Here is a 27,928-nt window from a genome sequence, read left to right as displayed (position 1 = left end):
TGCTATCCGTCCCAGCACCGTGTAAGATTGAAAATTTCACATCTACTGTCAGCTCCTATCTGCTGTGCTGATGTCATGTAGCGCAAATGCTTTGCCAGAATGCTAAAATATCACACCAAAATCTGCACTTGAACACATATTAAAGTTTTTTTCACCATACTCAAGTTTTAAGGTGAGTAATAGCAATGGGTATAAGGGGGAGGATCTATAAAATATCTACTCTAAGATGTATAAAATAAATGGTATTTCCTGTCACAATCCTATTATTTTCCTGGATTTTCAACATATTACATTTTCCAGAATAATTAGATCTATCCCAGAGTTGTTAGGGTAGTCTGGAATAACTGCAGATATTCAGGGGAATTTTTTAGCATTTCTTGACCTAATCTCTGCCAAATTCTGCAATCATGCTACCATTTTCCTGGTATTTACTATTAGGTTTCAAGTAGTAAGTGAAGTGAAACTATTCTTAGAATCTGAGGGGCTGAGGTAAGAACTGGTGTGTGGGCGAGCCCTACAGTGATCACTTGCCTCCACTGTTTAACTGCAGCATTTCCCAAGAAGCGCATTCATCCGGTAGCCACCGCGAGATCTTTGCACCTGAACTCCACAAAATGTATTTCCTTCAGAGAATGCCTCGAAGCTCTGAGAAATAACCATGAGAAGCATTTCGCTGAGCATCCTTCTAACTATTATCTTGACACAACTGCTGTGTTCTGGGTACTTAACCCAGGAGATTAAATCTTTATGCACCAGTGCAAAAAGATCGTATCCCTGTAATTTTTCATGTATGTAATTTCTCAGCTGCCTTAGTTTAAACCTGTCATATTTATGGCGCAACTGTAATTTAGGTGAACACTTTAAAATGCCATTCTCAAAGGACAATTCTCTTGAACTACTACAACAAATGCCTTTGCAAGTATATTGGGTGGTGGAACAGATCATTGCAGTCAGTTATATTTCTGAGTCAGTGACTTCTTAATATTCTCTAAGAGAAAAATCATTAGGGAGTCCATACCAATAAATTATAGTACAATGTAATTGAAGTAGGAACAAAAAGTAAAATCCCATACTTCACTGTTTTTGCTGCAGAAGTGAATTAGACAGGAGTAATTTACCTTGGATACCTAGAAAAAACTGGGCTGGAGGGGGCAGTTATAAAAATTGCTTTAGCAGCACCCTCTCTGGTTTTGATGATTCTGTATCTACTCTTCAAACTGCCTCTGCCTGCCTAGTGATGAGCTAATGCTTTCCACGCCACCTATCAATCACTGCAATATTTGCTATATTGCCTACTGGTGAAATCCCTTCTGTGCCCTGAGGATCTTTAAACAGGCCACATTTCTGGGGTCTTCAAATTGCTGTCAAGAATGTGCCTCGCTAATAGAAAGCGGCTGAGATGACTAATGCAGCCAAAGGCGGCTGACAAGAAGACCGTGCTTGAATAGCACTAAATTCTGTGTGATTTAAGGATTCCCTTACATGCAGTGACGAACTTGGGCATTTATGTTCCTGTCAGCACTGAATTCTGTATTGAACTGATTCTGTTCATCAGTCCCTAGGGACTGCAGTGGTCAGGAAACCACATGACTGAGCACCTTCAGGCACACTGCAAAACACAACCTCAAAAGCCAACTGTTGTTAGACAACTGAGGCAATGTGGGTAGTGACCAGGCAGCAAAATGCACTTCTGGAAAAATGCTGTTGGTTTATGTGATGTTTCTGGTTACTCTCTTGTAAGATCTTTGAAAAAGTCTTGGAATTTCCAAGAATACAAGAGAATAAGGGAAGCACAGACCATTTTGGAGCAGCAGAGAGGGTACACCACATCAAACAAACCTCCACCACCATTAACATTCCTGAAGTTGGCCTTGGATAGCAGCCCAAGGACTGAAAGGCAAAGGAGTCTGAACTCGTCTTCTGACCCCCTCATCAGGCCTGAAGCCACTGTGGAAGGCAGAGCTGTAAAATTCTCCTTGACATTGTCACCCATTGCTTTCAGGGCAAAAGGTCCATCTCCATATGAAAGCTCACTCTACATATGAAACCAGTGTTTAAATCCTCCTAGTTATCTAATTAAATAGGGTTGTATTTCTGTACAGGTTTCTCTGTATGACAACTCCTCAAACCTCAGTTAAGTTCCTGTTTATTTTCTGCTGGATCTTAACTTTTCTATCTGTACAGCTTGCGAGGCCTAAGTTTTCTGGACTCAGAGCTCAGACACCCAGATCACCAACTGATGGAGAAAAGACAATCTCAGCAACAAGCAAGTGTCCAATGCATCCACACTGTCAAGCCTTAAAGCAGAAATGGATCTCAAAAAGTATCACATTCAGACCTCTAGATACATTAAACCCAATCTACTTCTTATTTTCAGATAACAGTTTTGTTTGCTGATGTGTTACCATATTATCTTTTTGCAAGATGATAAACTGTGCAAAAACAGTGTATATGGACTTGGAAAGATTCAGTTTAGCATTTTCTGAGAACATAAAAAAAGGAGAAAACTACAATGCAGCCTCTGAATATGAAAGCAGTGAATCTTTCCATTTACTGTACAAACAGTAGGTTAGCAAATGGAGTGACAGCGCTGTACAATGTGAAGATCAATGATAATAAATAAACAGTTTCTTCCTAACTTCATCTTTTATCCTGGAACTTGTAGTTTAAAGGAAGATTACAAAATAAGTGAGGCATCAACAAAAGAGCAGATTTCATATGTATAATTTGTACCAGGCATAAGAAAAAAAAAACAACCAACAACAACAAAAAAAACACCCCGCTGCATCTAGTTCTGCTCATGGGTAGAATTCACAGCAGAGAGTTCAAAAGTTGCCAGTCTCACACGGTTCCCATATATGTAATATGAGTCACTCAAACCTGCTGTGTTGGGCTTACTGCTGGCCTAAAAAACACTTTCATACAGGACAGCCTCCAAGAGAAAGGGAAGATCTTCAAACCAAAGGACTAACAAAGGCATGTCTTTCATGGAATAGGAGAATCATAAGAATCATTTGAATTGAAAGAGATCTCAAAGTTGTATAGTCCAACTCCCATGCAATAGACTGGGACTCCTGCTTCTAAACCAGGTTGCTCATCCAGCATGGTCTTCTATGATGGAGCATCTACCACTTCTCTGAGCAACCTTCAAAATGGGTCTTTCTAATATTCTTCTTTATGAATTTTGTGTAGTATTTGCCTCATATTGCTTGCACTGTACACAGCTTGTGTTTTTGAAGTTGGAACAAAGTTTTGTGACCAGTAATTGGATTGCTGACCTATGGTTTCTTTGCTGAAGATGAAGATGAGCTGGTAGGATGTACGTAGCTGGATCATAGTTGCAGCAGTATGCTCATCAGAGCCTTTCTTTGATAGTAAAAGAAAGACATCACATCTTCACCCCTCGTATACAAATCCCTGTCAGTGTAAATCAGCACTGCATATAAAGCTTGTTGGGTCAGCAGGAATGCCTTCCTTTGAAATGGACAATTGGCTCACAGCTTTTTACAACATGATATTTCACATCCTCCTGGGATGCTTTTAAAAGGGATGCTTGGAGATGCAATTCACCAGCATCATCTTTGAGAATAGCAAATGTTCATATTCAAAACAATCTCTAAAGAAAATAATATTGAGCCAGCCCAAAAGATCATCTATTTAGTAAGTAACTGACCCATAATACTAAGTTTAGCTTTAATTTTTAGTGACAGTCCTGGGAGTGTGAAATCTTATTTGCCTGCCTTCAGTGTAGTGTGCCTCAGTTTATTGCTTTGATAGTGTTCAGGTACAGGAGCATATGAGTCTATGGATGTTATTTCTAAACTAGTTGGAGCTATGTGTGTCTCTAACTGGATCGTTTCCACTACTTATTTGGCTTCTTCACGCTACCTCAAGCATGAGAGGTTTTCTGTCTTTTCCATCTGTAAAAAGCTCCTGGAAGACCATGAGCACATAAGAACTGCAAAAATTGTAATGTGTTCAGACACCCAGTGCTGTGACCTTAGCTATGGTTTTACAGCCATATACAGCCACTATTTATGACAAATTAAACAAAGAAACACACACAAAAAGAAAAAAAAGAAGAAAAAAAAAAAAGAGAGAGATTTAGGTTGGATAACCAAAAGTAGCTCATTCAAACTGAAGTACCTTGGAAGATGATATAACTTTCATTGTCTGAGATGGAAAGCTGAATTTTCTTTCCACAAGTGTTGAACATTAGTTACTAATCTGAATTAATTTCACAATTTTTTCATCTTTATTGATGTTCTACTCTCTTTTCACTGATCTTTGCTTAGATAGAATGTTTTATATTATTCTTTTCCTTCAGCAGTTTAGGTGGAAAGGATAGTAGTTATGCAAATGTTTCTGACAGAGAAAATTGCAAATACAGATATTTACAAGTGAATAGAAAAATGAGTGGCTACATGTGAAAAAGTGAAAGGTAGAACCTGGTGTTTGTGAGTATGAAGCCATTGTGAAAGGAATAATCTTGATCCTCTAAATCTCAGTCAACAAGCTTCCAATTGTGAGATTTCTTATAACTTTCATGAACTTCCTTTTAAACCAATGACAGACACAATTTCATGGCATTCAGCTCTAGCAAGAAATGGCAAATTTAATGAAGAACAGAGTATTTTTTTTTGTTGTTATTCAGCTACAAATTCTGGTCCCCTCACAGCTGTAGTATGCCTAGGATTTTGCTTGGGCAGCACAGGTGTAGCTGGAAGATGAATTTGGCCCAGAATGTTTTCCCACATTAAGAATTCATTTGACATTTTAAATAAACCATACAAAGGCAACAGATTAATCAAGACAGATATTATGGTTATGTCTGGAGCACAAAGGATAACAACTCCACTGTGCTCAGAGCTTCATTGTCTGAACTACAAGCAAGAACTTCATTGTCTTGCTTGTAAGCAAGAATTTGTTGTGTGTTATTCAGATAAATTAGGAATTGGATAGCAGGAAAAAACAAACAAACAAACAAACCAAAACTGTAATCATTCCAGCATATAAAATGAAGATTAAGAGAAAGAGAGCTATCTGACAGATTGCTGACCATGTGACTTTCTACATCTGTGTTCTGAAACTATTTAGCATCCTCTAGAATCTGCTAATTTCCGGTGGGTTTTTATGATTTGCTTTTTCCCCTCCTACTGCATTGTCAAATGATCCAAAAGGGTCATTGTCTATAAATGATGTTATTTTATACATTGGGAATGAAAAAAGTAGTAGTATGTGTATTCAGTTCCTTGAGAACTTTACTGTAACAGAAATATGTATTATTATTTTTAATTTTTTTAAAAAACTTCATTATTATAGAGCTTAACAAGAAAAATGTTCTATTGAGTAGGGCACTAATTTGGTTTAGGTCTCAATTTTGTTACAAAACTTTCTGGCCTTGGGTAAGGCAATTGGCATGCGGTAGGCTATAGATAACTAGATTTCAGTGAAAATCTGGAGCTTTTTGACTGTCTTTGATCTTGTATTGTTTTTGCAAGATTATAGAATCACAGAATCATAGAATGGCTTGGGTTGGAAGGAACTGCAAAGACCAGCTAGTGAAAAATCACTGTAGCCCTTTGTAAACTATGACAGAAAATTTGCTAATTTAATCATCACAGTAGGCAATGTCCAGCAACAGATCTTGATGACCATCATAAAAATAAAGCTGGTAAAGTAATCATGATAATTTGTGTGCAAATGGCAATAAACATCATTGAAACTTTCAGTTGTTGTTACTGTGGTCTGATTCAATAGATAAGACATAATAGTTTAACAACATTGAGTTGTTTACTTAAAATTCTTTCAGGCTCTAATGAAAAAGCTTGCCACAGAATAACACATTAGAAGAAGATTCCTACTGCTTCTACTTTTCATCATCTCACAGCTCTCTGCCACAGTATTGTTCTGAATCAATGTGCCACAACAAGCATAGGAGCCACAGTCATCTGAGACGAGGGCACGATGAGGGCAAATGGAGGTCAAACGTTTTATTTTAGGGAGAGATCTTACCCACAGTGCTCATATACTGTTCAGTCTTCCCCACACTATGGAAGTTTCCAGATTCAGAGTTTGGCTTTAGGCTCGATGTATCTTTAACGTTTTTAAAAACATAGATTTTGTTATTCACATCCCGTGTTGATCTTTAAGGATACTCACTCAGAGTGGAGTACATTTAATGTTTGGAGTACCTTTATTGTTTGCAGTCTGACTGATGCTTTTCTTCTCTTCCCATATTCACTTAAGAATCTTTGCTTAATGATAAAAAACATAAAGTACATTACTGAGTGGGAAACTGGAGTAAGTGGAGGAGGAAAGGACAGGCAGTCAAAAACACCTCTGCTTTTTCTGTAACCTTCAAGAGAAAAGAGTACTGCAGTTTGTTTGTCTTTCTTTAATGAGGTTGTACTTCAGGATCTGGAGGGTGGTAACCCTGCCTGCAACAGAGGTTTTGAAGCTGAATTATCTTTATGTTCCCTTCCAACTTAAGCCATTCTATAATTCTATGATTCCATGATCTTGTGCGGAAAAAAATGCTACTTCTCTGTAAGCTGAGAAGGTCAGTAACCATTTATGAAAACATTTTCTTAGTTATCCAAAGTGTGAGTGTTGAAGGACATCATGGAGTCCTTTCAATTTCATTTTGATTCTCTTGGAAAACATTCCAAAACCATTTTTAGAAAGGTAGTTGATAGCTGGAAAGTGTGTCTCTTCCACATCATTGTTTAAAGCTCAAGATCTCAGAACTACCTTCTTGATGTTCATTAGAAATCCTCTGTAATCTCTGACTGTCCCTTTCACCTTTCTATTTAACTTATCTCAGTCCACTCTTTGATAAAGTTGCTGAAATTAACTGTGTCTTAACTAACAATCATGAGAGGTATTTCCTAGAAAGCCTGTCCTGTTTAATATCTTTACTGATTACCTGAATGAGGGAATTGAGTATATCCTCAGTAAATCTGCAGATGACACCATGCTGGGAGGAAGTATCAATAGGCCTGGTGATAGGAAAGCCCTTCAGAAAGATCTGGGCAGGCTGAATTGTGCTGAGACCAATGGGGCGAAGTTCAATGAGACCAAATGCTGGGTCCTGTGCTTTGACCACAACAACCCCAGGCTTTGGGCAGAGTGGCTGGAAGACTCTGTAGAGGAAATGGACTTGAGGGTATTGATCAGCGCTCAGCTAAACATGATCCCAAGTAGCCAAGAAGGACAATGGCATCCTGGCTTCAGTCAGAAATAATATTGCCACCAGATGTAGGGAAGTAATTATCTCTCTGTACCTGGCACTGATGAGGCCGAACCTCAAGTACTGTGTTTAGTTTTGGGCCCCTCACTGTGAGAAAGACACTGAGGACTCAAAGCATGTCCAGAGAAGGGCAACTAAGCTGGTGAGGGGTCTGGAGCACAAGTCTTATGGGAGCAGCTGAGGGAGCTGGGATTGTTTAGACTGGAGAGGAGGAGGCTCAGGGGAGACCTTACTGTTCTCTACAACTCCCTTAAAGGAGGTTTTGGTGAGGTGAAGGTCGGCCTCTTCTCCCAGGTAACCGGCAATAGGATGAGAAGGAATTGCCTCAAGCTGTGCCAGGGAAAGTTTAGGTTGGACGTTAGAAAAAAGTTATTCTCTTAAAGGGTGGTCAGGCACTGGAATGGACTGCCCAGGGGGGAGATTGAGTCATTGCCTCTGGAGGTATTCAAGAAATGTTTAGATGTTTATGTTTATGGGCAAGGTTTAGTGAGGAAATATTGGTAGTAGGTTGATGATTGGACTGGATGATCTTTTCCAACCTTGGTGATTCTGTGATTCTGTAACCCTAATGCAAACACTTGGATTTAAAAAGATGCAAGTGAAACTAAAACAATACTTCAAAAGAACAGTTACTGATTTGCCAGTAATACTTATTGATCTGAAATACTCAAATTTGGCTGCTGTTCTGAAAATTTCCTGGTGTACATTGTTGATGCTGTTGGCTGGACAGAGATTTCATCACAAAAGGCTTCTGACTTTGTTTTCACCCTCTTACTTTGGTTACTTGCAATAGCATTAGCATGCTTTTAAAGAGGGTTAACCACTTCTGAGATGCAGCACCTTACACATCTTAGGAGTTTCTATTACAGAAGTAAACTACATTTTCCTATTTCCTACACCATAGCAGTAAAACATACAAGTAGTTACTGAGATTGTGCTGTTCAGCAGAAACAAACAGTGAAGAAGTAGTTAGATTTAAAGAAATGCTAACATCAGCTCACTTTCTGTAGTTTCCCCGGTGAATTTTCTTCCCCATTGGCTATTTTGTACTGTAAACCAAAGATTTTTGTTTCCTTTTTTTTTTTTCCTGAGATGTTTTCTTACAGATGTGAAGCACTGAAACAGAACGCAACCCCTCTCAACTGACAATTAGAATACAGAATGAGGAGTGCAATGCTTAAATTACAGAATTTTCCCTTGTGAATAATTAATAACACAGAGTATCTATGAAGAGAAGTGAGCCAGTCTGCATGCAAAATTTCAGAGTCTTCACATCCCACTGCATGACTTTTTCTTTCCCTGAAAATGTGTGTGGTTGTTTGTTTTTGTTTGTTGTTGTTGTTCTTTTTTTGTTTTTTAATGGGAAAGGATTTCAGCCAGTATTAGAGTATGCATTGCTCTGCTGGAATCCTCATTCTGTCTCTTCATATCATTTACAGAAGATACAAGCTGAGTTGAATAAGCTGTGCTGATATTATTGCTGAAACATACTGTTTGAAACATAAGAAGCTAGAGAAATTGGCAGGAAAACGTCAAGAATTACATTGTGGGGTTGTTAAACACTTACTTGTTAATCGGGATATCCAGTAAAATATTAAAAAATATCTCTAAATATTTTAAAGAGCAGCCACACTTTGAAAAGTGATTGTAAAACATCTTTATGAACATCATATTTATATTCTCTCATAAATATACTTATCCTGATGCTAAGTGCAACCTCTTACATAGACCCATTTGGGTAGCTGCAAACTTCTCCAACTTCTGTAGAGCCATTCACACATCTGAAAAGAGAGCTGTGAGAGATCTTTCTCATTGTCTGAGAGCTCTGAGAAAGGGGTGAGGGGTGATAAAAACTCCTGGGTCTCATCTCTGACAGCGAAGTGTTTGGGTTCAACATCTGTCCAAGCACAAAGGAATCAATATAACTAGCAGGGCACAGTGCTCAAATTAATTATCCTGAAGGCTGTCTGACTTTCTGGTCTTGAAGCCATGTCCCAGAAGAACACTGGATCATGCGCTGTGGCTGTACTAACCTGTGAGGGTCATACATACGTGAAGAAATGAATGAACGTCATCTTTGCAACCAGGTTTTCCCCTGTATTTGGCCCATTCATTATTGTTCTAACTTTGATTATGTATAGAAAATACAACTGTGGTATAAAGAGCAACTCTTGGACAAGTACATTCCCAAATTAAGTATGTGGGCTCTGGGATTGTACTGGAACAAATAGGGAGTTGGATCCACAATTTAACATTTACAGTTTTTGCAAATGTTTGCAGTTTAACCTGCGTATGTAGAAATGTGTTTGTTGCTGAACACATGCACCTTAAATTAATCTTTGTCTTGTAAATTTATGTGTTATTTTCCAGCTGGGGCAACGACTATTAGCCTCCTACAATAAAATGTAACAGTAGGTGGAAAGGCAATAGGCAATGAAGGCAATAGCCTTCATTGAATCACAGAATCAGAATCATGGTGATTGGAAAAGATCGCTAAATCATCAAGTCCAATTATCAGCTCATCCCCACTATGCCCACTAAGTCACATCCCACATTGACACATCTACATCACAACTCCTCCAGGGCCAGTGTCTCTGCCATGTCCCTAAACAGTCTGTTCCAATACTTTATCACCCTTTACAGAACAAATTTTTCCAAATATCCAACCTGAACTTCCGCTGGCATCAGTCTTCTACAAGATGAGAATATTTTTATTTCAAAGTGAAAGATCTGATCATACTTGAGCTTTGAATTGCATAAGCTGAGTGTTGGCCAGAAGTTATCACAAAGCACACATGCGTTTTTTGTAGGAACTGATCACAAATAGATTTGAAATCCCTTTTCAACATGCCCATCTTTAAAAGATTTGTTTATAAATTCTTCCATTTTTAAATGTAACTAAACAGTAAAGACACTCGTCAGAGAAAAGCATACCAGTCTGAAAAATTCCCCCTTTCCCAGGGCAATAGCCCAGAAAAAGACAATGTTTCTTCTCCCCAGAACGGGTTCTGGTTGCACTAAACCACATCCAGCAAGAGGATTAATTGTCTGTGGTCAAAGATGAATCAAGGCTGTCTTTTGGTAATTTGGCTCAAGATGCAGAAAGACAAATTTACTAAATTGAATTTTAGCATAGACATTTCAAAACTAAAGGCTCTAAAAAATGTATGTCTATGGTTGGCACTAGTTGCAGAAGGAAAAGGAGTCAAATAGCATAATGTACTGTGCAATCCATTTTGTGGGAGGTTACTACTTTACACTCACTAATATTTCAACTGCTAAATTAAAAGCTATATGCATAAGAGGTAACAAACATATTTTGAATTTCTACTATAAAATCATTAATAAAATGGAAATAATAAGATAGATCTATAGTTTGTATTTTTGCATGTATTGCAGTAACAGAAATCAGAAGTTAACATGCTAAACATAGAAGGAAAGTGTGAAAGTGGGGCAATTCATAAACTACTTGAAGACAAAAATTGCTGTGGGTATAACTTCACAGTTTGGCAGCCACAGTAAAACTCTAGTGTCAAATAAAGGGGTCCCTTTTCTGTGTGGGAGAAGAAAACCTGTTGACCATCTGATGGTTTGAAGCATACGTTACGTGGAACTTAAAGCTCTTGGTTTCCAGATTCCTTCCCACAAAAAGCTAGGATGTCCATCTCTCTCCATCTGTGCACCACAGCAAGCATGTAAATAGTTCCCTGATACTCTTGATACTAAGCTGAGCCTTCTCAAACTCCTTCCATCACCACTTGAAGTAAGAGCATATTTTTCCCTTGTTAAAGAAGATTGATCTGCCATGATGTCAATAGCTGAGTGGACTTCATATATTTGGTCTCAGTCACGATATTTTTAGTCTAATTTAAGACAATGTTGCTGATGTAGACCATCTACTGAAAGATGACATCTTTCTGAGGCACTCTCAGACCATGAACAATAATTATTTAACATGAGTAGCAATGTTTTACACTTTTAACCACCATTTCTGTTAGAGGTCCTCAAAGTTCTCTCCACAGCAGTGAGTTTTACTTCCCTGAGTCTGATGAGTGGACAATCCTTCTGCTTTACAGATGGCAAGATGAAAGCCCAAAGAAGCCAACAAACTTAAATTCAAGATCACTCAGCAAATCGTTGGTAGGATAAAGAACAGAAACCAGGTCACCTTAAGTGTGTTTCTGCGCTTTATTCATTTTCCTGATGCTCTGACCTAACTGTACTCCATGAACCTCATCGTAACTGTGTGGGATATACAGCTGTTGATAATAATACACTACCTGTTTGAACTAGAAACATATCAGTGAATGGAAATAGAGCAGGTTAATAGATATTCCAAGATGCAATCGTTTCAGGTACCAAGAAATTGCTTCTGTTAACCTTTTCCCATTGTGACATTTGACCAGTTTATATGCTGGCTACAAAGGTCACACATTATCACCATTTTATGTGAGCTGGTAGCCTCTGATCTTTCTCCACATTCAGTATTCAATAGCCTTTACCTGATCTGGAGAATGGAAATATTAACCAGCTATAATATTTTTTTTTTCTTTATGACCCATGTTTTGCAGCCCTAGAGAACTTCTAATGCACTTTTCGTTTAAATTTTTACTTTTCTTAGAGTCTTACACCATCTTTATGACAAAATCTCAATCTCCTATATCATTGACCTAGATTCAATTTCAGTGTATTTAAGAGTCGGATATTACAGTGCTAAATTGATTCTTGATGTTCTTTGTTATTTCAAATATGCCTGTTTTGTCAACGCACCTCTCTACTGCTGAGCTAATCTACCTTTTGTACTGCTTATGTCAGTGATTACATATTTACAGCTTATACTTTATAGCAAGCTTTGCATAGATCAGTGTTATCTAACATAGTTGTAAAATATTAGGGTGTAACTGGTTTTTCAAGTCCTTTTGAGGCTCAGGCAATCAGCACTGCTAACTTCCCTGCCTGATTTGTATGCCTTCAAGGACAAAAGTCATTCGTGAAATCATTCTCCAAAGCGATACAACAAAGAACCCTTAGGGGAGAAAGGGCATGTTTAGATCTCAATTCATATCACACAGGAAGTTCTACAGAGAAAAAGGAATGTGGTGATGATTTAATTATTCTCTTCAAAGAGAAATGCATGCTATTAGCAAGAGGCTGTGACTCAGAGGTGTACACTTGGTTTAAGCTTCATTTAGTGGTTCTGAAACAAGGGAGACTGATTGATACTTGCTTGCTCATTAAATTCACTCATTTACAAAGATTCATTGCAGTCGTGTTAATTTCAGAGTTGCAATAAGTTAGGGAAAAACTGAATGTGGTGCATATAAAGTTATTTCTTTAAGAGTGATCATCGATTCTCCATGAGACTGTTTTTAGTAGTTTAGCATGTCTAACTAACAAAAGGGGAGGGCTGTGGCCATTCACCTCCTTACCCTTACAAAAAGCATTCTGTAAAATTATCTCCAGAAGAAGCCACTTTAAGAAATAGTGTTTTAATATCCGGAAGTTTTATGGCTATTATTTCTACCTTCTTGAGCTTTTCTATCATGAGAAAACAAACATGAAAGTTTCAAATGCCAATTATTTTAGCATTAACAAAGCAACTTGAGGATAATCTGGGATTATTTTTCTTTGAGGCAGCTCATACCTAACACAATTTCTACCTCATATATCCCATAAAGGTATGAGTACATGGTGTATCATGCAGGAGGATATTTAGCTCTTTCACAAGGCTAAAGTGAAGTAAGGTGTGGACTGAATGAGATGAAACAAAAACATTATCTCAGCTTCTGCTCTAAATCAAAACCAAACAGTATCAGCAAGTGCATATGACAAAATGCGTCAAGTTAAACCTATTAAAAGCTGCCAGTAATCTGTTACAGCCTTGTTTTACAGTGCTTATTACAGAGTATCAAGATTTAAGGAAGAGTTGTCAATTTTCAATACCCTGGTTGGGATCTGTTTGCCAGAACAGAAGTGTTCAGTGCTCTTTATAGAAATAAAGCATGTTTTAAGTATCTCCATTTGGTTACAAAATAGTGCATACTGCCCACTCTCTTACGAAGCTCAGTTTCAGAAAACAGTGGCAGCGAAGTGACAGTTGAGCTGCCCCTGATGAAAAAATCTGTTCCCATTTACGCTCTCAGTGGATTAGCATCTCGTTGTTTGAAACAACACTTCTCTCCAGTCCTTGATGCTGAAAGTCTAGATAGGAGCACAGAGGTCAGATCTGTTACTTTTTATGGAGGCAGAAAATGGCAGAAAATGAAAATAATTTCCTGTGAAAGCTGAAGACATTCCTTCATTACATTTGTTTCCTGTGCTAGATCATGTGGCTTTTTTTTCTTTCCTTCCTTCCTTCTTTCTTTCTTTAAAAAAAAAAAAAAAAAAAAAACCTCCCTCAAAAAAAAAAAAAACAACAAAAAACCCCCACCTGTAATGCCTTTATCTTTGCAGCTTTCTTGTGACCCAAGGGCTTTAATGATCTGCTTTTGTGACACCAGGCCTACCAATGCTGTTTTATATATCAGGAGTGAAAGTACTAAGTGAATCAAAAACATCAGAGGCATGTTTGATAAGGGACAACAGGTGATATGCATTTGGTAGAAGCTTAGTTACTCAAGTTATAAAACAGTGAATTATTACAGACACTTTCTAAATCAACACTTCACTTCTGTACCCCTCAATTACTGGTGAAACTTCCTCTTCTCAAAAATTTTTCATGGACTTCAAATGGTGCTTGTTACTCACCTGCTTCCTTTTTCACTATTGAACATAAAATGTTGTGCAACAAGAAGATCCAGAGATCGTTTTTTTCGTTCATCCTCATAAATGCTGTTGTTGCCTGGTGGGAGGGGGAACAGCTGTCCACCTCTTTCCCCACACTTTGGTGGAATGCGGAACGAAATGGGATCCTTCATTCCCATCATCAACAGATATGAATCCTGGGCAAATTTTCAAGACAGTCCCAGAGAGTGAAGGAAGAAGATTATTTGACATGTCATATAGTAATAACTTCCTGATTCCTCTGCAGTATCACAGCTGAAGATTACTTTTTCAGATCTTTCCATGTCTTTAAGATGAAACACAGCAGAGGTGAACAATAATAAAAAACTTCTGTAGATAGAGTGATGGGTTTTGAAATGATAATTATGACCAAGAGACAAAATCCAGTGGTTACAATAAATAGTCTGATGAAAATGTTAGTTCAGCACTCAGAAGTCCTCAGAATGACAAACTGAATACCAAGATGGATTAGGAAAGGAATAGAGAACAAACCAGAAAGCATCATACTATTGCATAAAGCCATGTACACCTACATTTTCATTACTGCACTCTATTTAGGATGACTTTACTTCCACTCCTCCCCCTACTCCTTCAAAAAGGATTCAGTAAAACTAGAAAAGTTTTTGAGAAGAATAACAAAGATAATCAGAGTCAAAAAATATCTTCTGTACAATGAACAAATAAATTGACCAGGACTTTTCAGTCTGGAAAAATTAGATGATGGAATGGGATCTGTGAAAGCATGAATGACATGGAGAAGGTGAATAGGAAATTATTGTTCACTGTCTCTTCCAGTACAACAACTAGTACATCAAACTACCAGGCAGTAGGTTCATAGACCGAAAGGTAATTTTTTCTTCACTCAGATGTGAAAAACTTCTTGCTCCCTGGACATTGTGGATGCTGGAAGCTTCAGTGGTCTCAAAACTGATTGGAAAAAATGATGAGAGGAAAAAAGAGAAGATTTTTTATTATATTCAAATACACCACTATCCATATCAGCCACTGAGTTGGTCTAACCTGATTCAGCTGTTCATATGTTCTCACACCGTGTTCTCAGAGTGGGAATATAAGATTTCTTTTAGCTCACCCCTAAATGTGGAATATTTTGATTCTGACTGGCTTCTAAGCTTAAAAACCTTTGCTCAGTTCAAGTACAAATTTTGCCTGATTGTGGATCTACTAAAAACTGAAAAAGGAACAATGTTCTCATGATTTTTTTTGTGAAATAAAATACTCCACCAGCACAAGTGTCTATGGGTAATCTCAAGATCCTGAGTAATTATGCCAAGAGGCTGCATATAAGACTCCCCTTATTTTAGAGCATAAGCATGTACAGGGTTATTTCTAAGTATTTTCTATTTATTGAGTCAGATAGATAATGCAAAAACTAAGATCTTTGCGAAATATTTCCCTTATTCTTTTCTTTTTCTTGCTCAGTTGGCTAAAAATATGCTGTCTGAAGTAGTGCCTCTGAGGCATTTCATTCCTTTTAACTTCAGACACCTTACCCACAATCTGAACTCTTGATCTGTACAACCCAGTTCATTATTTTGTGTTCTACTGTACATTAAATAAATCAATTTCTTCCTAATGGAATTCAAGACCTGCAATCTTGTCATTGTTTTGTTTAGTAGCTCTTTTTCTTTCTTCTGAAGATTTCAGCATCATACAGTAAATATTTGACAACAGTGCCTGATTTTCCTTCAGTAACTGATGTGGATGAGCCATGAGATCAGAAACAAAAAAAGTCTTCGTACTGTCTGTAGCTGGAAAATATTAAATGCCCCCACAAGAAATTTTAATATGACAAACAAGTTTATTATGCAAGGAAGAATCACAGAAGACCAAATATTTTATTGTTAATGGATTGTCTGCTATTACTATCTATGGAATTCATGCAGCTTCTTTTCAGTAGTCAGCTGCTTATGTCATTTTAGCAGCAATTTCTAATACCTTAATTTTATGGAATTGTTGTCTTAAAGGGAGGTGATGCTGAAATCCAAACTATATCACAAACTGAACAGGGGATCTCAAAAGCACCAAGAAATAAGACAAATTGAAGATACATTAAACTATAACTAATATGTTGCTGCAATGATGTTAACTACAGCCTTCCAGAGAGTCTTAACTGAAAAAGACAAGATCTGCATAAGCAAATTTATGACTAAACTGAATAAGATTAAAATTGTGAAATTAGTACACATTACAGTGTGCATCCAGAAAGGACTTAATCTGATGTGAAGAGCTCACAAGGCTATAATCTGGGAGATCAATTGTTTGAAAGGGACTATTTATGTCTAAAAAGGATGAAATGATAGAAAATGCAGCTAGGGAGATGATGAACTTGGCTGGGATCTGAAATTGAGTATGTCATGGTACATTGTTTTTAGGTGGTGAAAGAACAGAAGAAAGATGTAGATACAGATCTCAATTTAGAGATTTAATCCTATGTAGGAAAGGCTGTAATCAAGAGGTAAATATGATGGAGTGGTTGTTATCCTTTCCAGTGCCAGCAGTGAATATTCAGATATTTTCTTAACTGTATCTCTTGACCAAAAAAATACCTGCAAAGTTAACCTTCTCTCCCGATTTTTGCTAAAGAACAAATTAGGATTTTGCCTTCCAAAATGTGGTGATCGTAATTTGTAGCTAAAATATTACATACTAGTGACAGAAAGAGAGGTCAGACACTGGAACAGGCCGCCCATGGAGGTGGTTGAGTCGCTGTCCCTGGTGATGTTCAAGAAATTTGTAGATGTGGCACTAAGGAATATGGTTTAGTGGGAAACACTAGTAGGTGGTTGGACTAGATGATCTTTCCAACATTAATGATTCAATGATTCTAAATTCTTTTCATCTGAGGCAAACTGCACTTCTCTGAAGACCAAATTTCTTGAATGTAAACACTCATATACATCTGTGCATAATTTACTTCATCAGGTACCACAAAAATTCATTAAAGAGCTAATAGTAGTATGAGGCAGCATGAGCACACTTTAAATTATTGCCTGATGAAGAAATAGTGCTATAATTTGATACAATTTTAGAAAATGGGAGAGCAACACAAAATTTCAACCATGCTTACCAAAATTGAGTCAACTTGGTTGCTTTAAAGCATATGCCAGATTTTGTGTTTGAAAAGATAATTGCTTTTGGCACATTTCATATCATTTCATATTCACAGCTGGCATTAGGAGATAGATAGAGCATAGTTCCATCAGATCAATTTTCTGAAATGTTGGCATGATCTTCCTTCTTTAATTCAGCCTGCATATGCTTGGGAAACTTTTTTTTTTTTTTTTTTAATTGACATTCTTACAGTCACTGACAACCCAAGGTTTTTTTTTTGAAAATGCTCCACAGTTCTTTATCTTAGAAAGTTTAAATTTTTCTCTATTTTTCTTTTATTTTGTAAAAATGATCAAAAACTATAATTACTGATTGCCACATGACTGTAGTAATTTAATCCAGTTTCTACAAATGGCCAGACTGGTTCCAACTCAGTAATATTTTGCCAGCTTTTCCACTAGTAAAGATGAGGCAATTTCAAGAATAACTCCCCCTCCAACAGATTTCAGTGTAGCTCTTCATTATTATCCACACATACATTTCAGTTATCTGACAAAAATACCTCTTGACTAAATTTCAAGAGGCACCCCTTCATGCTTTTTAAAGGATTTCAATTAGAAAAATCACTTGAAACAAGCATAAGGTTCTGTTCCAGATGTGTGGTACTAGGAATAATCAATCCTCTTTTACTTGCTTTATCAGTTGTTCTTCTTACAGGGTTTCCAAACACAAGAGAATTCATCAATGAAGTATAAACTACTTTCTACAAGATTTGAGTTTACTTTTAGGCTGGTGATAGTTAAAGAAACGCTCATCACTTTTTGTAAGAAGGCATCAGGCATCTCTTTGCCTGAGGTTTTACAAGTATTCTTGGATGACTTTGGCTTTATAACTGTATGTACTAATTTGTGTCACCTTGAAAGTTTCTGATTTGTATTTTTGTAGGCCTGAACAGTTGCTATTAACACTGATCCTTGTTCAAGTGAACATCTCAATAGTACTTAACAAAACCATTTCACTGGGATGTTATACACAAGGGAGGTATTTCTCTCTGCAATAACCATAATCACAGACTGTGTTAAACTCATATTTCACCACTGCAAAGTAGAGACCACAAATTCCATCTTGAATTCAGGTGTTGTTTCTGATGTCATTGAAGCCACTGAATCCTGCTGTCTGATAGCTGGATGTTATTCATGAGCAACCTGTATCCATCTGTAGTTACCACCTTATCTTGCTAAAGAGATGCTGTATAACCAGATGGAGACAGAGACACATTTTTTTCAGAAATAGGAGGCAGGAATATAGTGCAAGAAAGGACAGGACAAGGATAGGTGATCTCACTGAAACGTGACTGACTTTTCTTATGTTTATGTATACTATAACTTTGAAAGTGCAATATGTGTGAAAAAGGTTGTCCTCTTATTAACTTTGGTAGTAGTGTTGCTATCTGCAGATTACACTGGGAGCCCTTGATTTCTTTTCTGTGTATTCACCTTTTCCACCTGCCAGGATTTCACAGACCTTCTTGCAAAAGCTTTCTGTGCTGATATCATGCCAGGATCAGCTTCAACTCATGCCCTGTGGAGAAGAATTTGAGGGTCTCGGAGAATGAAAAGCCAGAAGTGAGCCAGCAGTGTGCATTGTAGCCTGGGAAGACCAACAGCTGGTAATAAGCATGGCTTCACCAACGGCAAATTGTGCCTGACAAACTTGGTGGCCTCTTATGATGGACTAATGGTATCAGTGGATAAAAGAAGAGCAACTGATGTAATCTACCTGAACCTGTACAAACTATTTGACACTGTCCTACATGGCATCCTATTCACCAAATTGGAGAAAAATGGATTTGATTGCTGGACCACTTGCTGGATAAGGGATTGACTGGATGTCATGGTTCTATTTTTTAGCAAGCACCAGCGATGAACCCACTCGTTATCGTGGGGGTGCTGGGTAAAGGATTAAAAGCAATGGTGTTAGTCACAACCTACTGGCCAATAATCCATCTCACACTTGTGTGTTTTGGAATTGCATCCGTATATAACTATCTAAGGGCACTGATGGATACACCTATGTTTTACCTATTTGCAATGTGATATGATTTGAACTTTGACATCTACATCCCAGAAGGAATGGCTAATTTCACAAACAGCTACATCCCAAATGGAATAGCTAATTTTACAAACAACACAATGTTCAGACCAGTCTCCGGGTTTTCTTCTCGGTTTGTCAAACGTTTTTTGAATCCTGAATTAATAGTCATGTTGGTGTGCATGTCATCAATTTTCCTGAATGCATTCCTATGCATTCGTATTAAGGGAAAGGAGTCTCTTCCGAAACTAGAGAATGATGATTGGCAGGGAATATGGAGAGGTTTAGGAAAAGTTTTAGAAGCATGGGGACCCGCAGTGTCATGGGATTTTACTCTTGAACACCTGTGGGATCCTGAGAAACTAAGCCAGTATTTGAGTCAGGGACTATGCAGATACATAAATCTAAGGAGGTACAACTTATTTGGGGTTTGGCTTGTGCTTACCATGCCCTATATAATACCATTCTGGAGAGAGAGAGTTTCCAAGCTGAGGTTTAAGCCAAAGGGGAAAATCCCCAAGTCAAATCTAACCAATGAAAGGAGACACCAGTAACAATACCAGTTGCTCCTGTGGAGGGCAAGAAATGGAAGCGAGTGTCTTCACGTCTTGAACGAAAAAGAGAAGAAGAGGAGGAGGAGGTGGAGGAAGATCCAGGCGAGGGGCCCTCCTCAGAACCACCACCATCACGAAAGGCAAAAGGGAAAACTAAGAGACGTGCAGAAGAGAGTGATGAAGAGGAAGTCTCTATTACTACTCGCCGGCCTCTAAAGATGACTGAAATCCAAGGTTCAAGAAAGGAGTTTACACGGCGCCCGAATGAAACTCTTGTTTCCTGGTTGGTTTGCTGTTGGGAAAGCGGGACCCAGCTTGTCTCTGGATGGTAATGAAGCTTGCCAACTAGGTGCCATTGCCAGAAATCCAGCTATTGATAGAGGAATTAGTCGATGTTCAGATGAGGCTGCCTCCCTCTGGGAACGAGTGTTAATAGCTGTGAAGGAAAAGTATCCCTTCAAAAATGGCTTGAAGATTGCGATGAAGAAATGGGATACAGTTGAAAAGGGTATCCACTATTTGAGGGAAATAGGCGTGGTGGAAATGTTGTATGACCCTGACTTTGTTCCTAACCAACCACACCAAAACCGCGACCCTGAAAAGGTGAGGACAACGCCTGAGATATGGCAGAAAATCATGACAACAGCACCGGATAAATATGCCTCTACACTGATGTCAGCGTGTGACAGATTCAACGAACAACAGAGAACGCCCTTAGTTTATGAATTAATTGTTACGCTCCAAAACTACGAACAATTGCTGTCCCCAATTCATGCTGCCGTGGCTGCTATATCAAAAATGATGGAGCAGGTGTCTCAACTGATTAACCGTGACAAATCTGTAGCAGTATCAGAAACGCTTGATGAAGATCAGGATAATCAAACGAGTCTAGCGAAGGATGTGAAGGAGGTGAAGGAGACGATGAAATTTTTGCGAGCCCACCTAACTAAAGACGAAGAACCTTCCTTCTCATGTGCACCATCAAAAATCTCAGCTGTTAGAAGCAAACGCTCTCTGGTTCAAGTAAGGGGTAATACACCGCGAATTGCCTTGTGGTATTACTTACGTGACCATGGAGAAGACATGAGGAAGTGGCACGGTCAACCTACTCCTGTACTACGAGCCCGGGTGAAAGAATTACAAGGCAGATCAGCCACCAGTGCAGCTGCTCCAGTTACCACAGGTAATGAATAGAGGGGCCCTGCCCTCAGTCGGGGGGGGGAAGAGATAATAGAGTATATTGGACTGTGTGGATTCGATGGCCTGGCACATCAGAACCACTGAAATATAAGGCCCTGGTGGACACTGGTGCACAGTGCACTCTGATGCCCTCGAGTCATGAAGGGACAGAATCAATCCATATTTCTGGAGTGACCAGGGGCTCTCAAGAATTGAGACTGTGTTGGAGGCTGAGATAAGCCTCACTGGTAAGGACTGGCAAAAACATCCTATTGTGACGGGCCCAGGGGCTCCATGTGTACTAGGTATTGATTATCTCAGAAGGGGGCATTTCAAGGATCCTAAGGGGTATCGATGGGCCTTTGGAATAGCTGCTGTGGACACAGACAACATTAAGCAGCTGTCTGTTTTGCCTGGCCTGTCAGAAGATCCATCTGTTGTGGGGCTGCTGCGAGTAAAAGAGCAACAGGTACCGATTGCTACAAAAACGGTGCACAGGCGTCAGTACCACACCAACAGGGATTCTTTGCTCCCCATTCATAAGTTAATTCGTCAACTAGAGAGCCAGGGAGTAATCAGCAAAACTCACTCGCCTTTTAACAGCCCCATATGGCCAGTGCGTAAAGCCAGTGGAGAATGGAGGCTGACAGTGGATTACCGTGGCCTGAATGAAGTCACACCCCCACTGAGTGCTGCTGTGCCGGACATGTTAGAACTCCAGTATGAACTGGAGTCAAAAGCAGCCAAATGGTATGCCACCATTGACATTGCTAATGCCTTCTTTTCCATTCCTTTGGCCAAAGAATGTAAGCCACAGTTTGCTTTCACATGGAGGGGCGTTCAGTATACCTGGAACCGTTTGCCCCAGGGGTGGAAACACAGCCTGACTATTTGCCATGGGTTGATCCAAACTGTATTGGAACAGGGCAATGCTCCTGAGCACCTGCAGTACATTGATGACATCATTGTGTGGGGCGATACAGCAGAAGAAGTCTTCAAGAAAGGAGAGCGAATAATCCAAATTCTTCTGAGTGCTGGTTTTGCTATTAAGGGAAGCAAAGTGAAAGGACCTGCCCAGGAGATTCAGTTCCTAGGTATAAAGTGGCAAGATGGCCGTCGTCACATCCTGACAGATGTGATCAACAAAATCACTGCTATGTCTCCACCCACTAGCAAAAGAGAGACACAATCTTTTCTGGGTGCAGTGGGCTTTTGGAGAATGCATGTTCCAAACTACAGCCTCATTGTAAGACTCCTTTATCATGTGACACGAATGAGAAATGAGTTTACATGGGGCCCTGAACAGCAGCAGGCTTTTGAACAGATTAAACAGGAGATAGCCCGTGCCGTGGCCCTAGGGCCAGTACGGACGGGACAGGGTATAAAGAACATCCTCTATACTGCTGCTGGAGAGAACGGTCCCACTTGGAGTTTGTGGCAAAGAGCCTCAGGAGAGACCCGAGGCCGACCCCTGGGATTCTGGAATCGAGCCTACAGGGGGTCGGAAGAGGGCTACACTCCAACTGAGAAGGAGATCTTAGCCACTTATAAAGGGGTTCGGGCTGCTTCTGAAGTAGTCAGTACTGAAACACAGCTCCTTTTGGCACCTCGACTGCCAGTGCTGAACTGGATGTTTAAAGGAAAAGTTCCCTCCACCCATCATGCAACTGATGCCACTTGGAGTAAGTGGATTGCACTGATTACACAACGAGAACGGATAGGGAACCTCAGCCGTCCAGGAATCCTAGAGGTCATCATGGACTGGCCTGAAGGTAAAAAATTTGGAACACCACCAGGAGAAGAAATAGCTCGTGCTAAAGAGGCCCCACCATACAATGAACTACCAGAGGAAGAAAAGAAATATGCCCTGTTCACAGATGGATCGTGTCGTATTGTGGGAAAGCATCGCAGATGGAAGTCTGCTGTGTGGAGCCCCACACAACAAGTTGCAGAGGCCACTGAAGGGAAAGGCGAATCAAGCCAATTTGCAGAGGTAAAGGCTGTCCAACTGGCCTTAGATGTCGCTGAGCGGGAGAGGTGGCCAATGCTCTATCTCTACACTGACTCATGGATAGTAGCAAATGCATTATGGGGTGGTTACAGCAGTGGGAGCAAAATAACTGGCAAAGAAGGGGTAAACCTATTTGGGCTGCTGAACTGTGGAAAGACATTGCTGCCCGAACAAAGAATATGGTTGTAAAAGTGCGCCATGTAGATGCTCATGTGCCCAAGAGTCGGGCTACTGAAGAACAGCAAAACAACCATCAGTTAGACTGAGCAGCCAGAATTGAGGTGGCTCAAATAGACCTGGACTGACAGAACAAGGGTGAATTATTTCTAGCTCGATGGGCCCATGAGACCTAAGGTCATCAAGGGAGAGATGCAACATACAAATGGGCTAGAGACCGAGGGGTGGACTTAACTATGGATGCCATTGCACAGGTTATTCATAACTGTGAAACATCTGCCATCATCAAACAAGCCAAGAGGATGAAACCTCTCTGGGAGGAAGGGCGATGGCAAAAGTACAAATATGGGGAGGCATGGCAGGTTGATTATATTACCTTGCCACGATCTCACAATAGTAAGCATTATGTGCTTACTATGGTGGAGGCAACCACTGGGTGGCTTGAAACATATGCAGTACCCCATGCTACCGCCCGAAACACCATACTGGGTCTCGAGAAACAAGTCCTGTGGCGACATGGCACCACGGAAAGGATTGAGTCAGATAATGGGACTCATTTCAAAAATTCTCTTGTAACTACTTGGGCCAAAGATCATGGCATCGAGTGGATTTACCATATTCCCTATCATGCACCAGCCTCTGGTGAAATTGAACGATACAATGGATTGTTAAAAACGATGCTAAAAGCACTGGGTGGCGGAACATTTAAGCACTGGGAGAAGCATTTGGCAGAAGCCACCTGGTTGGTCAATACCAGAGGATCTATCAATCGTGATGGTCCTAACCAATCCAGTTCCCTACATACCGTAGAGGGAGATAAAGTTCCCGTTGTACATGTAAATAACATGTTAGGAAAGGCGGTTTGGCTTCTTCCAGCTTCTGGAAAGGGCAAACCTCTCTGTGGTACAGTTTTTGCCCAGGGACCAGGATCCACTTGGTGGGTAATGCAGAAGAATGGGGATGTTCAGTGTGTACCACAAAGAAACTTGATGCCGGGGGAGTGCAGTTATAATTCTATGTATATGCATGTAACCATGTGTGTATAATGCATTTTAATCAATTTTTTTGTTTGTTTTGTTTTGTTTGTATATAGTTATATATATATTAAGCATGATGTAACGATGTAGAATAAGGGGTGGAATGTCATGGTTCTATGTTTTTTTGTTGTTTTTGTTTTTTGTTTTTGGGTTTCAGTATTCCACATCAAAACATCATGTAGTGTACGGGGCATTAAAGTGTCACTGCCCCAATCCCAGGTACCTATCCCTGTACATTACAGCAGTCACGGGATCTGGCCCTTCTGGGTGGGGGGGGGGCGCTCTCTTGCTGCCTGGCAGTGGGTGCTGGAGGTGCTTTCCTAGCCGTTCCAAGCTTTTCAGGTTTGAATCGGTCCCAGGAACTCTCTCTCTTATCTTGTCTGATTTATTAATCTCAATTTCAATTAAATTGTATATATTGTGTTATCTTGTATTCCAATATTATAGTAAAATAAGTTTTCCTCCATAGATTGTTGCCGCTGTTCTTTTCCTCCCTTCCTTCCTTCCCATTTTTGTGGGACTGGGGTGGGGAGGGAGGGCAGAGGCCTGCCGCCCCTGTCACGGACATAGATTGATCTGGTCAACTCCGTGACAGTCACACTCAGAGAGTTGTGGTTAATAGCTCAATGTCCAAGTTGAGACTGCTGACGAGTGGCACTCCTCAGGGATCTGTGCTGGGACCAGTGTTATTGAACATCTTAGTAGGTGACATGGACAATGGGATTGAGTGCATTCTCAGCAAGTTTGCAGATGACACCAAACCGAGTGGTGCAGTTGACACAATAGAGAGAAGGGATGCTATCCAAATGGACCTGGACAAGCTTGAGAGGTGGACCCATGCCAACCGCATGAAGTTCAACAAGGCCAAGTTCAAGGTCCCGCATCTAGGTAAGGGCAATCCCAAGCACAGATACAGGTTGGGTAAAGAATGGTTTAAGATCAGCAACGAGGGGGATGTCAGCTGATGAAAGACTCTGCATGAGCAGGCAATGTGCACTAGCAGCCCACAAGGCCTTCTATATCCTGGGTTGCATCAAAAGAAGTATGACGAGCAGGTTAAGGGAGGTGATTCTGCCCCTCTACTCTGCTTTTGTGAGTTCCTGCTTGGAATACTGCATCCAATTCTGGAGCTCCCAACACAACAAGGATAGAGAGTTGTTGCAGCAGGTCCAGAGGCAGGCCATGAAGATGATCAGAAGACTGGAGCACCTTCTCTGTGACAACAGGCTGAGAGAGTAGGGGCTCTTCAGCCTTGGGAAGAGAAGGCTCCAAGGACCTTTCAGTCATGAAGGGGCCTACTGGAAAGCTGGGGAAGGACTTTTCAAAAGGGCAGTGTAGCACAAGAGAATGGGAAACATCTTTAATCTGGAAGAGAGTTGATGTAGACGAGATATTAGGAAGAAATTCTTTACTGTGAGGGTGATGAGACACTGGAACAGGCTGCCCAAATAGGTTGCAGATGCTCAAGGCATTCAAGGTCAGGCTGAATGGGGCTTTGAGCAATGTGGTCTAGTGGGAGGTGTCCTTTCCTACAACAGTGGGATTGGAACTAGGTAATCTTGAAGGTCCATTTCAAACCAAATCATTCTATGATTCAATAATAGTATCCTGGGCTGCACCAAAAGAGGGGTGGCCAACACGGAGAGGGAGCTAGCTTTTTTTTTGATACAGCTTTAAACTAAGAGAGGGGAGATTTAAATTAGATGTGAGGTAGAAATTCATTACTCAGAAGCTGGTGAGGCCCTCGTGCAGGCTTCCCAGGGAAGCTGCAGATGCCCCAAGCCAGGTTGGATGGGACACTGAGCAACCTGGTCTGGTGGGTGACAACCCTGCCCATGGCAGGGTTGGGTCTGAATGACCCTTAAGGTTCCTTTCAACACACACCATTCTATAATAATACGTTTCTTTGATTCTGTGATTCTGAGTCTATTATTTCTGACTGACAGTAACTGAACTATCTCCAATCAACAGGTTAATGTAAGGAAACTGCAACATGCTCACACATATTCTTGCACAATGAATAGACTAAGCACGTCAAACCAATTATTCCGCACACATGACTCCTTTGGTGCTCCTCCGAAAGTTGAGGAAAGTCCTGATAGCCATGGTGGGATTTAGATTTCTCCTCTTAAGCAACTTACTTCTCACGTGAGGTCTGGAAGAAGCAGGAAACATTTTGCTGGAAAATAAACAATAATTCCGCTGTCTAAAATAAATGGCTCCAGTCAACAGTGCCAAGGTTCATTCCTGATCCTGTAATGAGAAGTTCTCAAACTCTGGCAGTGGAAATTCCAAAATGTTATTTTTACCTCAGGCTTGTAAGGAAATGAGGCTTATTTGACCATATTCTGTGTGTGCATGTGTCTATCTATCTGTCTGACCTTGGTAACATTTGAGATTTTTTACTAATTTCAAGAAAATCTGATGAAGTAGAAATCCCAACTATCAAAAGACTTTCAGAAAAGTAGGCAGTTTCTTAAAAAAGGGATTTACTTCTGGTGTCTCCATGGATGGAAAGACAAACATATTTTACTAGCTATCAGACAGGGCTGTTGAAAGCAAGGCCTTATTAGCTCTTTTCCACCTTGAACTACTGCTTTTAAGAAAAGTTTCCTTTTACCACTTGACTTTTGCCTGTGAGTCTTTTTGCAACCATTACATGCAAAAACAGTAATGCAGAACAGGCACTTAACCAGAGCATTCCAAGGGGAAAAAGCTCAGTCTGAGTAGATTATTGTAGATCTCCACTTTGTGGCAAATGGAAACTTAAAACATTTAGTCTATGTTGTCTACATTGTAGTCTTCAAGGTTGACAGCTCCTAATTCAGAGTACTTGTCCAAAAGAGAAAACTGATTAATTCTAGTGAAAAGACATAGCAGTGTAGTTAAACTCCAGTGCTCAAGTATCAGGAAAATAATAGATTTCTTTAAAAATCGCAATTCTTTGTTGCCTTTTACTTCTTGTAACTTGCCACAATACACAGAAAATTAAATCCCACAGGCTTAGTAACCAGATAATGTAAATAGACAGTAATAACATTTGAAGGACTAGGTAGGTGGGATTTACCAATTATCATTTTTGTTAAAGTGTCTGGAGATTCCCACTGTAGCAGTTTTCGTTTCAGCAAATATGGAAAGAAATTTCTGTTGTCAGAAAAATGCAACTCCATGGAGTAGTCTCTCCCATTAAGGTTTCATGTAGCTTAATTCTGATTACTTTTGAATCTGTGCTGCACTGATTCAAGGTCAAATAAGCAATGTTAATGTACTTGGATTCACTTACAACTGTTACTGTTAAACAGAAACTAGGTCAGTAAAAATTCCTGAAATATAGTTAAAGGAAAGTATGTCATTAACTAGAACCGAGTAAATTGTTACAGTGCATTGATAAGAAAAGATTACAGTACTGATTGTAAAAATATTAAAGAGATAGAAGCAATAATATAGAAACTATTGTAAAAGGGCAAATCTGAGTACTTAAAAGCACATACTAAAAATCAAGCATTTGCACATACAGTGGCAAAAGACTTTTTCTACACTCAAGTTGTCAAATGCTTTTTGAAACAGAAATAGGCTTGCCACTAGATATTTTAGTTAGGTTTTTGCTCACTACTGCAATATTCTGTAGGATATTCAGAAATACTTGATCAGTTATTTTACAGATATTTAGAAAAATTCTCCAGATATATTTGAAATAGTCTAACTATTCTAATTGCAAGCCTAAAATGATGTCAATTTGCTGTTTCTGCCCAGAACTTAGAGATTTTGTGTC

The sequence above is a fragment of the Tympanuchus pallidicinctus genome, unplaced genomic scaffold (genome assembly GCF_026119805.1).
Source record: "Tympanuchus pallidicinctus isolate F22 unplaced genomic scaffold, pur_lepc_1.0 scaffold5, whole genome shotgun sequence".
Taxonomy (NCBI): Eukaryota; Metazoa; Chordata; class Aves; order Galliformes; family Phasianidae; genus Tympanuchus; species Tympanuchus pallidicinctus.
This window is presented reverse-complemented; position numbering follows the sequence as displayed.